The sequence below is a fragment of the Lutra lutra genome, chromosome 3 (assembly GCF_902655055.1).
Source record: "Lutra lutra chromosome 3, mLutLut1.2, whole genome shotgun sequence".
Lineage (NCBI taxonomy): Eukaryota > Metazoa > Chordata > Mammalia > Carnivora > Mustelidae > Lutra > Lutra lutra.
This window is the reverse complement of record NC_062280.1, coordinates 163,176,626-163,186,450: the sequence shown is the minus strand read 5'-3', so window position 1 is coordinate 163,186,450 and position 9,825 is coordinate 163,176,626. Positions and strand designations below refer to the sequence as shown.

Genomic DNA, 9,825 nt, shown 5'->3' with positions numbered 1-9,825 from the left:
AGCCAGTAGAAGACAAAACTCTTCGAGGACTCAGAGGTCATAGGGTGTAATGGTGTCAGCTAATAGAAGGAGACTGGACACTATAATGATTGCATGAAAATGACCCATTGACCTAATCAACTGTATTTTCAGTTAAAAAATATACTTCTGTTGTGATTATCTACTGAAACTCTAGTATTGTTTGTTATGTCTGTTATTGTTTTTGCCTATGTGAACACTATGTATACCTCCATTCTCTAATTTTCTGATGAAAGTCTAAGGCTCTTTGCCCTTCCCCAATGTGAGGATGCTGTCTGAAGGTGCTAGATTTTAATCAGAGAGAGGATCCTCACGAAAACATGGTTAGTGCTGGCACCTTGATTTCAGACTTCCAGGCTCCAGAACTAATACCCACATTTCAGTTTCTATGCCTATCAACAGTTTTAATTCATCATGAATCATCTGTCATCAGAAGAAATTCAGCTTAGGGCTCACCAGTTTACTGATGGTTCTCCGGGAAATACAAGGAAAATCCTGGTTTTAGAAATTGAGTCTCAGGATGTTAAGAGTCAAGACTAAGACTATGCTGGATGAATAAGGGGCACAAATAAACCATATACAATAAGACATGGACCAAACAAGTAGAGCCGTGAGAGAGGCAGAGAAAATTTTAGCAGAACTCAACAAGTGCTGTGGCCTTGGTATCTGCCCATGTAATAGGATAAAAAAGTTCAAGGCTGGTAAGGCTCATAAGGCAACAAAGAAAGACGGCAGAGACACTCTTCCAACCATGTAATATCTAAGCAGCCAGGCCATGTGACAAATGGTCAGGCTTAGCAGGCAACCACAAGAGCCATCAATGGCAGATACATTAGACATATAGCCAGGGGCATCTGGGTGATTCAGTCAGTTAAGCATCTGCCTTGGGCTCAGGTCATGATGGCAGGGTCCTGGGATCCAGCCCCATATCAGGCTCCTTGCTCAGGAAGGAGTTTCTTCTCTCTTTCCCTTTGCCCCTCTCCCCTGCTCATGCTCTCTCTGTCTTTCTCTCATATAAATAAATAAAATACTTTTTCAAAAACATAGCCAGTGATGCTAGAGAAGATGAAATGGAAGAGAGCTGACTCAAATGGGCACTATCCCAGGAAATCTAAAAAAAAAAAAAAAAAAAAAAAAAAGGGCCATGGACATGAGCAATGAAATTGAGGCCAAAAACCGATAAATAGACCAGATCCCATAAAAGACTGATACCAACAAGGATCATATTAACATTACCAATATAAGAGCAAAGAACCTTATTGACAGCTAAAATGACTGCTACATTTCTTTATCATTTATTCACTTCTTACCTAACCCTTCAAGTCATTACCTTCTCAGAGTTTGAAATTTTGGTTCCATAGTCTTCTAATCAGGAGATAATATGGAAGAAGGGCTGGGAGTAATAGCCTTTGTATTTTTTTGGTATTTTGTATATTTCTAAGTATTTTTTGTTTGTTTTTTATCTTATTTTATTAAAATTTGATTAATATATCATGTATCATTAGTTTCAGAGGTAGAATTCAGTGATTCATCTGTTGCCTGTAACACCCAGTGCTCATTCCATCAAGTGTCCTTCTTAATGTCCATCACCCAATTACCTCATCCTCCCACCCACCTCCCCTACAGCAATCCCCAATTTGTTTCCTAGAGTTAAGAGTCTCTTATGGTTTTTCACTTTCTCTGATTTCCTCTTACTTTATTTTTCCCTTCCTTCACCTATTATCCTCTTTTTTGTTTCTTAAAGTCCACATATCAGTGAAATCATATGATAATTGTCTTCCTCTGATTGACTTATTTCACTTAGCATAGTACCCTCTAGTACCCTCCATATCATTGCAAATGGTAAAATTTCATTTTTTTTAAAGATTTTATTTATTCCTTTGTCAGGGAGAGAGAAAGAGAGCACAAGCAGGCAGAGTGGCAAGCAGAGGCAGAGAGAGAAACAGGTTTCCTGCTGAGCAAGGAGCCCAATGCAAGATTCTACTCTAGGACCCTGGGCTTATGACCCAAGATGAAGGCAGTCACTTAACCGAATGAGCCACCCAGGCATTCCAAGATTTCAGTCTTTTGATGGTTGAGTAATATTCCATTGTGTATAAATACCACATCTTCTTTATCCACTCATTCTGTTGATGGACATCTGGGCTCTTTCCATAGTTTGGGTATTGTAGACATTGCTGCTATGAGCATTGGGGTGCAGGTGCCCTGCCTCTGTATGTTCTTGTGTGATCTCTCTCCCTGGAGGGTATAAACTGCTGCTGTCTTTCTTCTAATATTTTCTTTCTCAGTTCATACTCTTAGGTAGGTTTTCATAAATCATATATAGTGTTGTTCTTCATTCTCTTCATTGATTTTATCAGGTTCTTTGGCTTTCACGATTTGGAAGCATTACCAGCGACAGTCATGAAAAAGGAAACTGGGGTGGGGAAGGAGTGGTACAAGAAGAGATACGAGGGTGGACCTCAGTAAAACCCACAGGTCACAAAGCGAAAGTTGCAGAGCCACAGTAAATACTTAATTGGGTTTAGTTTTTAATTTAAGTTACTATTATTGCTATTTGTGCTACTGCTTTGTTTTGGAGATTTTATCCAGAATATTTGTATCATATATGATGACTTTGCAACCTCCGCTGTGCAAAACAGAATGAGCTTTCTTAAAGTGAGCTAATTGCTCAACTCTTGATGACTCATATATGTACATAGATTTTCTGATCTCATTTCATATTGTGCTATACGAGAATGCTTTGTATAAATGAGTGGCTTTTTATTTTCATATTAGGGTATCATGGTCCCATTATAGGCCTGTTAACTTCATAAATTTATCATTGGTCTTTGAAGAAAAAAATATGTAAATATGTATATAACATGAGAATTTTTCTTAAAGCAGAGTTTAAATTTTTTGGAAAAGTTTGACAAAGTATATCACGTCAATTCAGTTTTACCTTAATGCCCAGAATTATGTTTAGATAGGAAAGAACAAATTCATTTTGATCTCAGATGGAAAAATAGATTGCTCTGAGTTTTATGTAGGTTTAAACTTTTAAAAAGCAAGAATTTACTAAAAGTAATTTGGAAAGTTAACCAAAAAAATTTAAGGCTTTTTATATGTGTATGGTGCACTGATTTGAGTTCCTAATTAATTTAAAAATAAATAATCAAAATTTATCATTTTTATTGAAAAATAAATAAAATGCATCCATATAGCACCATCTTCTTTTATAATTTCATATTATTTATAGGAGATTAACAACTTAAGATATTTACAAATAAATCAATATGCATTCCACTTCTAGGCTTAGGAGGTTTTGTTCTGTTTTGATTTTTTGGTTTTCTTTTTATAATTTTCCATCTTTTTTTTTTTTAAGATTTTATTTATTTATTTGACAGAGATCGCAAGTAGACAGAGTCAGACAGACGGGGAGGGAGGGGAAGCAGGCTCCCCGCTGAGCAGAGAGCCTGGATGTGGGGCTAGATCCCAGGACCCTGGGATCATGACCTGAGCCAAAGGCAGAGGCTTAAACCACTGAGCCAACCAGGCATCCCAGTTTTCCATCTTTTTGATATTAATAACACTCAGTATTTTTTTTGTTTTTTGCTGTCAAACTGATATAGTTTTCCCAACTGACCTTACTTACTTTTGATAAAAGCCCCCTTCTTTTCAATAGTTATATTCCATCTTTTTTTTTTTAATTTATTTTCAGCGTAACAGTATTCATTGTTTTTGCACCACACCCAGTGCTCCATGCAATCCGTGCCCTCTCCAATACCCACCACCTGGTTCCCCCAACCTGCCACCCCCCGCCCCTTCAAACCCCTCAGATGGTTTTTCAGAGTCCATAGTCTCTCATGGTTCAACTCCCCTTCCAACTTCCCTCAACTCCCTTCTCCTCTCTAACTCCCCTTGTCCTCCATGCTATTTGTTATGCTCCACAAGTAAGTGAAACCATATGATAACTGACTCTCTCTGTTTGAGTTATTTCACTCAGCATAATCTCTTCCAGTCCCATCCATGTTGCTACAAAAGTTGGGTATTCATCCTTTCTGATGGAGGCATAATACTCCATAGTGTATATGGACCACATCTTCCTTATCCATTCATCCGTTGAAGGGCATCTTGGTTCTTTCCACAGTTTGGCGACCGTGGCCATTGCTGCTGTAAACATTGGGGTACAGATGGCCCTTCTTTTCACTACATCTGTATATTCCATCTTTTTACTAATTACTACCCAAAGTAGTAAATAGAAAATTATTAAAACTAGCACAAACTCTTTTAAGAATGATTGTATTTTACTTTTGGTAAAAGCACAGATCAACTTGTAGAAGGAACTTTGAGGATGTTAACAAGGCAGCCTACTAGTAGAAAATTTTTAATATGTGTAAATATCTGTCATTGTGTTTTCAAATGAGTGGAGAGGGTACAAGCCAAATCACTGATTAAGAAAAGGTCAAGTTAGAGAGTTTATAATTTCTTTTTTTTTTTTTTTAAGATTTTATTTATTTATTTGACAGAGAGAGATCACAAGTAGACAGAGAGGCAGGCAGAGAGAGAGAGAGAGGGAAGCAGGCTCCCCGCTGAGCAGAGAGCCCGATGCGGGACTCGATCCCAGGACCCTGAGATCATGACCTGAGCCGAAGGCAGCGGCTTAACCCACTGAGCCACCCAGGCGCCCAGAGAGTTTATAATTTCTGACCCATCACCCCCACTACTCAATACTATCATTCTGGTCACAAATCCATTTCTGCTCTATATTTTTCATTTAAATGTACACTGTTATTTAGTATTGTTACCCTTAGCTAGTTTCTGGAAACAAAATCAAGGAGATCTTCAATTAGCTTTCTTCTACAAAATTCACACTCATCATTTCAGGATTGATTCAAAGATCTTAGATAAATATTAAACTATTCTGTTACAGTCTCCTGATCTGGAGAGGGTGTTGTTTCTTCTTTATCTTATTTAATTAAAAAGTGTAAGAGTGTGTGGGAAAAGTATGTAATGTGATTATTGTTTATCTGTAGGTCTCTTGTACTGCACAACAGCCTGGGCCATGAGGTACTTTAGAGAAGAGACACAATTTTATTCACATTTAAAAGTATTCAGTTTTGAGTAAGTAATGGTAGGTATTCAATAAGATGCTAGCACGTATTCACTACTTACTAAGCTCCAAGAACTCTGCTGAATGTTTTATATGGCTTTTTTCATTACCCATCTAAAGAACAATACAAAGTTCATCCTATTAGTATTTCAGTTTTACAGATGGTATGTCAAAAGCAAAATAATTTACATTTTTGCTCAAAGAATGTCTTACAGGTAATAAATGTGTGAGCAGTCTGTCTAGGCAAATGATGGTGAACATTTGATATGATGTCCCTGTTTTTCTGGTGTTTACAGACTACTAGGATGATCATACATCAGTCAAAAGGATTTAACATTGAATGCATAATTACACACTGGGATAAATGCACTGAATCAAAGAATATTACTTTTAATTATATTCTATGTTTTTATATTTGAACTAATCACATATGAGCCATACATTTATGATCTTGTCTTATATTACTTTGCAGATAACAAATATTACCCATAATAGATTCATTTTATTTAAGCAGTGAATGCAAATCAGTTCCAAATTCTGGAAGTTATCCCAATGCGTTAGTTTCATTAAAAAATACTGTCTTCTTAGATATCTGAAATATTTACACCATTACAAAGATTCATTGTATCGCTTTTTCTACCTTAGTCTTTGTACTTAAAAAAGCATGCCAAACATATTTGCAAATATTTCATTAAAAGAATGACTTAAAATGACATTTTTTTTCTGATATTCTTTTATGAAGAGTCCACTCAGTTTCTTAGAAGAAATGTTCTTGTAGACTTATCATTGTAATGTTATTAATGAGAATTTTTTCCTTAGTCCTTAAACTTCACACTTTACCTACATATGCTCTTTAAATAAACCACTGCATGGGAAAACTGGTGAATATATATTTTGCTATTATCAGTGTTTCTGATTATTGTGGTTGTCCCTTAATCCTATTGATCTTAGTCCTGAGGCATATTTACTGGGTAGAAATCAATTTTAATCTATTGAAACTGTCACCAGTGAAAATAGCAGACTGGTTTTCTGCCTGGAGTTAATTTTTTTTTGAATGGATCTATATTTCTGGTGGATCTATTGCTTTTATTATTTTTACTGATGCTTGTAATAGTAATTACATAACCATGTAGGACAGTATAAATGTCATATAGGGTATGTGTCAAGAAAGAAATTCACAACCAGTGAGGTAAAATATTTTTTAGAAAGAAATTGTTATCCCACAAAAGAAAAATATCATTTTATGAATGAAAGGAATATTTGAGAAAGGAGAGCTTTGTCTTAGGTCTTTTCAAATCTCATATTCTGTAATTGAAGCCAAAAAGTAAAATGTTGCCAAATAAATACAAGCATACATAAATAGAACAGATTTAGTATCCAGAAATAAAGGCAGATATACTCAGGAACCTAATATATATTTACAAGTCGCTGAGTAAAAGATGCTTTAGTTTGCAATTGAAATTGGCATGTATAACTTTCTATTGGAAGAAAAACAAACATAAATCCATGCTTCACATAATATGCCAAATTGATCCTTAATGAATTAAAGACAGTTATTGAAAATAAAACATTAATATGTTAATAAAAAATTGAAGATAATACTTTAGTATTTGTAAAATCTTGCAGTGGGGAAGATATTTCTAAGTAAAACCTTCTCTTATGCCTCCTTCCAAAATATTGAAAAGCAAACTGGAATCATAGCAGCTTTTAAGTTATCCTTGTCCTGAAACTCACTTTTAAATAAATTTACTGGTTATTAGGAAAAAATACATTTTATGACTATAAATGTTTAATCATATATATAGTTAATCACCAATAGACAAATTATCAAGAGACTTCCAAAAATTAGAAAATAATTAATAAGAATAAAAATGTTTAGTCAAATTTTAAAGTGAGTTTAAGTAGTTGGATATAAAGCACTGGAGGAAAATATTATATACGTCATGGCTTTAATCAGTGTTTTTGCTCTTTGAATAATCAACACTATATTAATCACTCCTACTGGTGATTCTCAAAAAAAGAGGGAAAACAAATTCAGCTCATCAATTATATCCCCAATAATTCTTAGAATCCATGATGGAAAAGATGGAGATAATGAACTATGTGAAATTTTAAAATTTACATAACAAAATATATCATTAAAAGATAAACTGGGGGGGCACCTGGGTGGCTCAGTGGGTTAAAGCCTCTGCCTTCAGCTCAGGTCATGATCCTGGGGTCCTGGGATCGAGCCCCGCATCGGGCTCTCTGCTCAGCAGGGAGCCTGCTTCCTCCTCTCTCTCTGCCTGCCTCTCTGCCTACTTGTGATTTCTCTCTCTGTCAAATAAATAAATAAAACCTTAAAAAAAAAAAAAAGATAAACTGGGGGCTCCTGCGTGGCTCAGTGGGTTAAAACCTCTGCCTTCAGCTCAGGTCATGGTCTCAAGGTTCTGGGATCGAGCCCCACATAAAGCTCTCTGCTCAGCAGGGAGCCTGCTTCTTCCCTCTCGCTCTGCCTGCCTCTCTGCCTACTTGTGATCTCTCTCTCTATCAAATAAATAAATAAAATATTTAAAAAAATACAAGTTTCAACATGAAATCAGTATAAACAAATTAATTAAAACTTATTTTAAAAAAAGATAAACTGAAAATACCAGACTAATGAAGAAAAATATATAAATTATATGAAAAGAGTTTTTTCCTAAGTAAAGTATTTATAAAACATTTTTTTAAAGAGATAAAAAAGGTTGTATGTTGGCAATATTCAGAAAATAAAGTTACAATGGCAAAAAAAAAAAAAGGCAATTGTGCTAGTAGATACTAAGTCTAGGAATCTATTAGTAGACAGAAACATAAACATTAAAGCAACAATTAGATAATGTCCTTAAAATCAAACTACAAAGTTGGTTGCAATACAGGATCATTTTTAAGACTGAGATAACAACATGCACAATAAAGTATCCCAATTAGAGGTAGTTATAAAATAATTTGATACAGTTTTTTTGTTTTTTTTTTTTAGAAACATTTTTATTGAAGGGGATAGGGGTCATGCTGAGTTCGGGGACATGCAGTGAAGGGGAATTTGATACAGTTTTAATCAAAGCTACAAATCACATCCTCATGCAGAGAACTTTTTTTGTCTGAATTTCTTTTAGATTTTTTTCCCCTAAAATGTTATTTGTTTGTTTGTTTGTTCTTATGAAAAACAGTAGAAGTTGCTATTCTCACTAGGGAGCCCAGAGATTCAAATTGCTTCTAGGTGACTTGCTCACTCATTGGTCAAATATTGAATATTATGAGTCTGATCAGCCACTCATATATCCTCTGATCATAGGACATTGTTAAATATCCAAAAGAAACTTTCAAATAGATAAACTAATATCTTGAATTCATTAGTATGCTCATGTGTGGCTCCTGTTGAAACTGAAAATACATGTTCATTATACTATCTGCTAACAAAAGTTTTGATTGAATATTTTATTCATAACCTAACTCTAAATTCTAATAAATCTGATACTTGGAGTTTATTTTTCTTGTAAGTGATGACAATAATCTTTATACAAAAAGTTAAAAAAAAACATTAAGGATGATATAGCATTAAGAGCCAATCTAATCCAAAGTAATTAAATGTTTTAAAAATTAAGCAAATAAATTCCTTGCTAAAAAATCATTGTATATTCTGCTACAACTCCAGCTGGAAATTTAACTTATATTAATAATCCTTTTTGTCAGATCAAATGTGATTCCTAAATAACAACTGACACATGTGTTTTCATTCTTCTAAAATTAAAGGAAAAACACTGAAAGAGACTGTTTCCCTCCTTCCTGGAAGGTATGTGAACATCATCAAAAAGTATTACTAAGTCTTGGGTGCCTGGGTGGCTCACTTGGTTAAACAACTGCCTTTGGCTTAGGTCATGATCCCAGAGTCCTGGGATCAAGTCCCACATCAGGCTCCCAGCTCCATTGGGAGTCTACTTCTCCCCTCTCATGTTCTCACTGTCTCTCTCTCAAATAAATAAATAAAATCTTTAAAAGAAAAAAATGTTAATCAGTTTTTAATTCATGATTTCCATTAATTCCATTAATTGTGTATCTTTTTTTCATGGTTGTTCTTGACATAGCACTGATTCTTCCTGTTGCAGAATTCCTTTTTTATACCTCAGGAAGATGAACCAATTGCCCTTATTGCATGGCTGCTTTGTCATTACTAAAAAAAAAAAAATTCTTACTGAAGATTCATAATGTTTTTGGCCTATGCCGTTAGAAGCATCATATATTTATATTTCTTCCAGGGTACAGTGTCCTTTCTCTCTCTCTCACTTTTTTTTTTTATGATTTTATTTATTCTTTTGAGAGAGAGAGAGCACACCTAAGTGCTGGAGGAGAGGAAAAGGCAGAGGGAGAGGCAGAGGGAGAGGCAGAAGGAGACTCCCCTTTGCGCAGGGAGCCAGAAAGGGGACTCCATCTCAGGACCAGATTATGACCTGAGCGGAAGGCAGACACTTAACCATCTGAGCCACCCAGATATACTTATATCTATAAATGTCCTTTATACACTTATAAATATATATATGTCCTCCCTATAAATGTCCTTTCCACAACTCCCTCCCACCACCAAAGTATTGAAGAACAAAATTACACACACACACACACACACACACACACTCACACACACACTCACTCACATAAAGAAATAATTATTATCTAGTCTAATCCTAACATGTCTATGACAA

General features: G+C 35.0%; 1 pseudogene; it reads left to right on the top strand.

The window, feature by feature from the left end:
* The first annotated feature begins 432 nt into the window (after positions 1 to 432).
* LOC125096121 (synaptosomal-associated protein 23-like) lies at positions 433 to 1,288 on the top strand (annotated as a pseudogene).
* Positions 1,289 to 9,825: the final 8,537 nt, after the last annotated feature.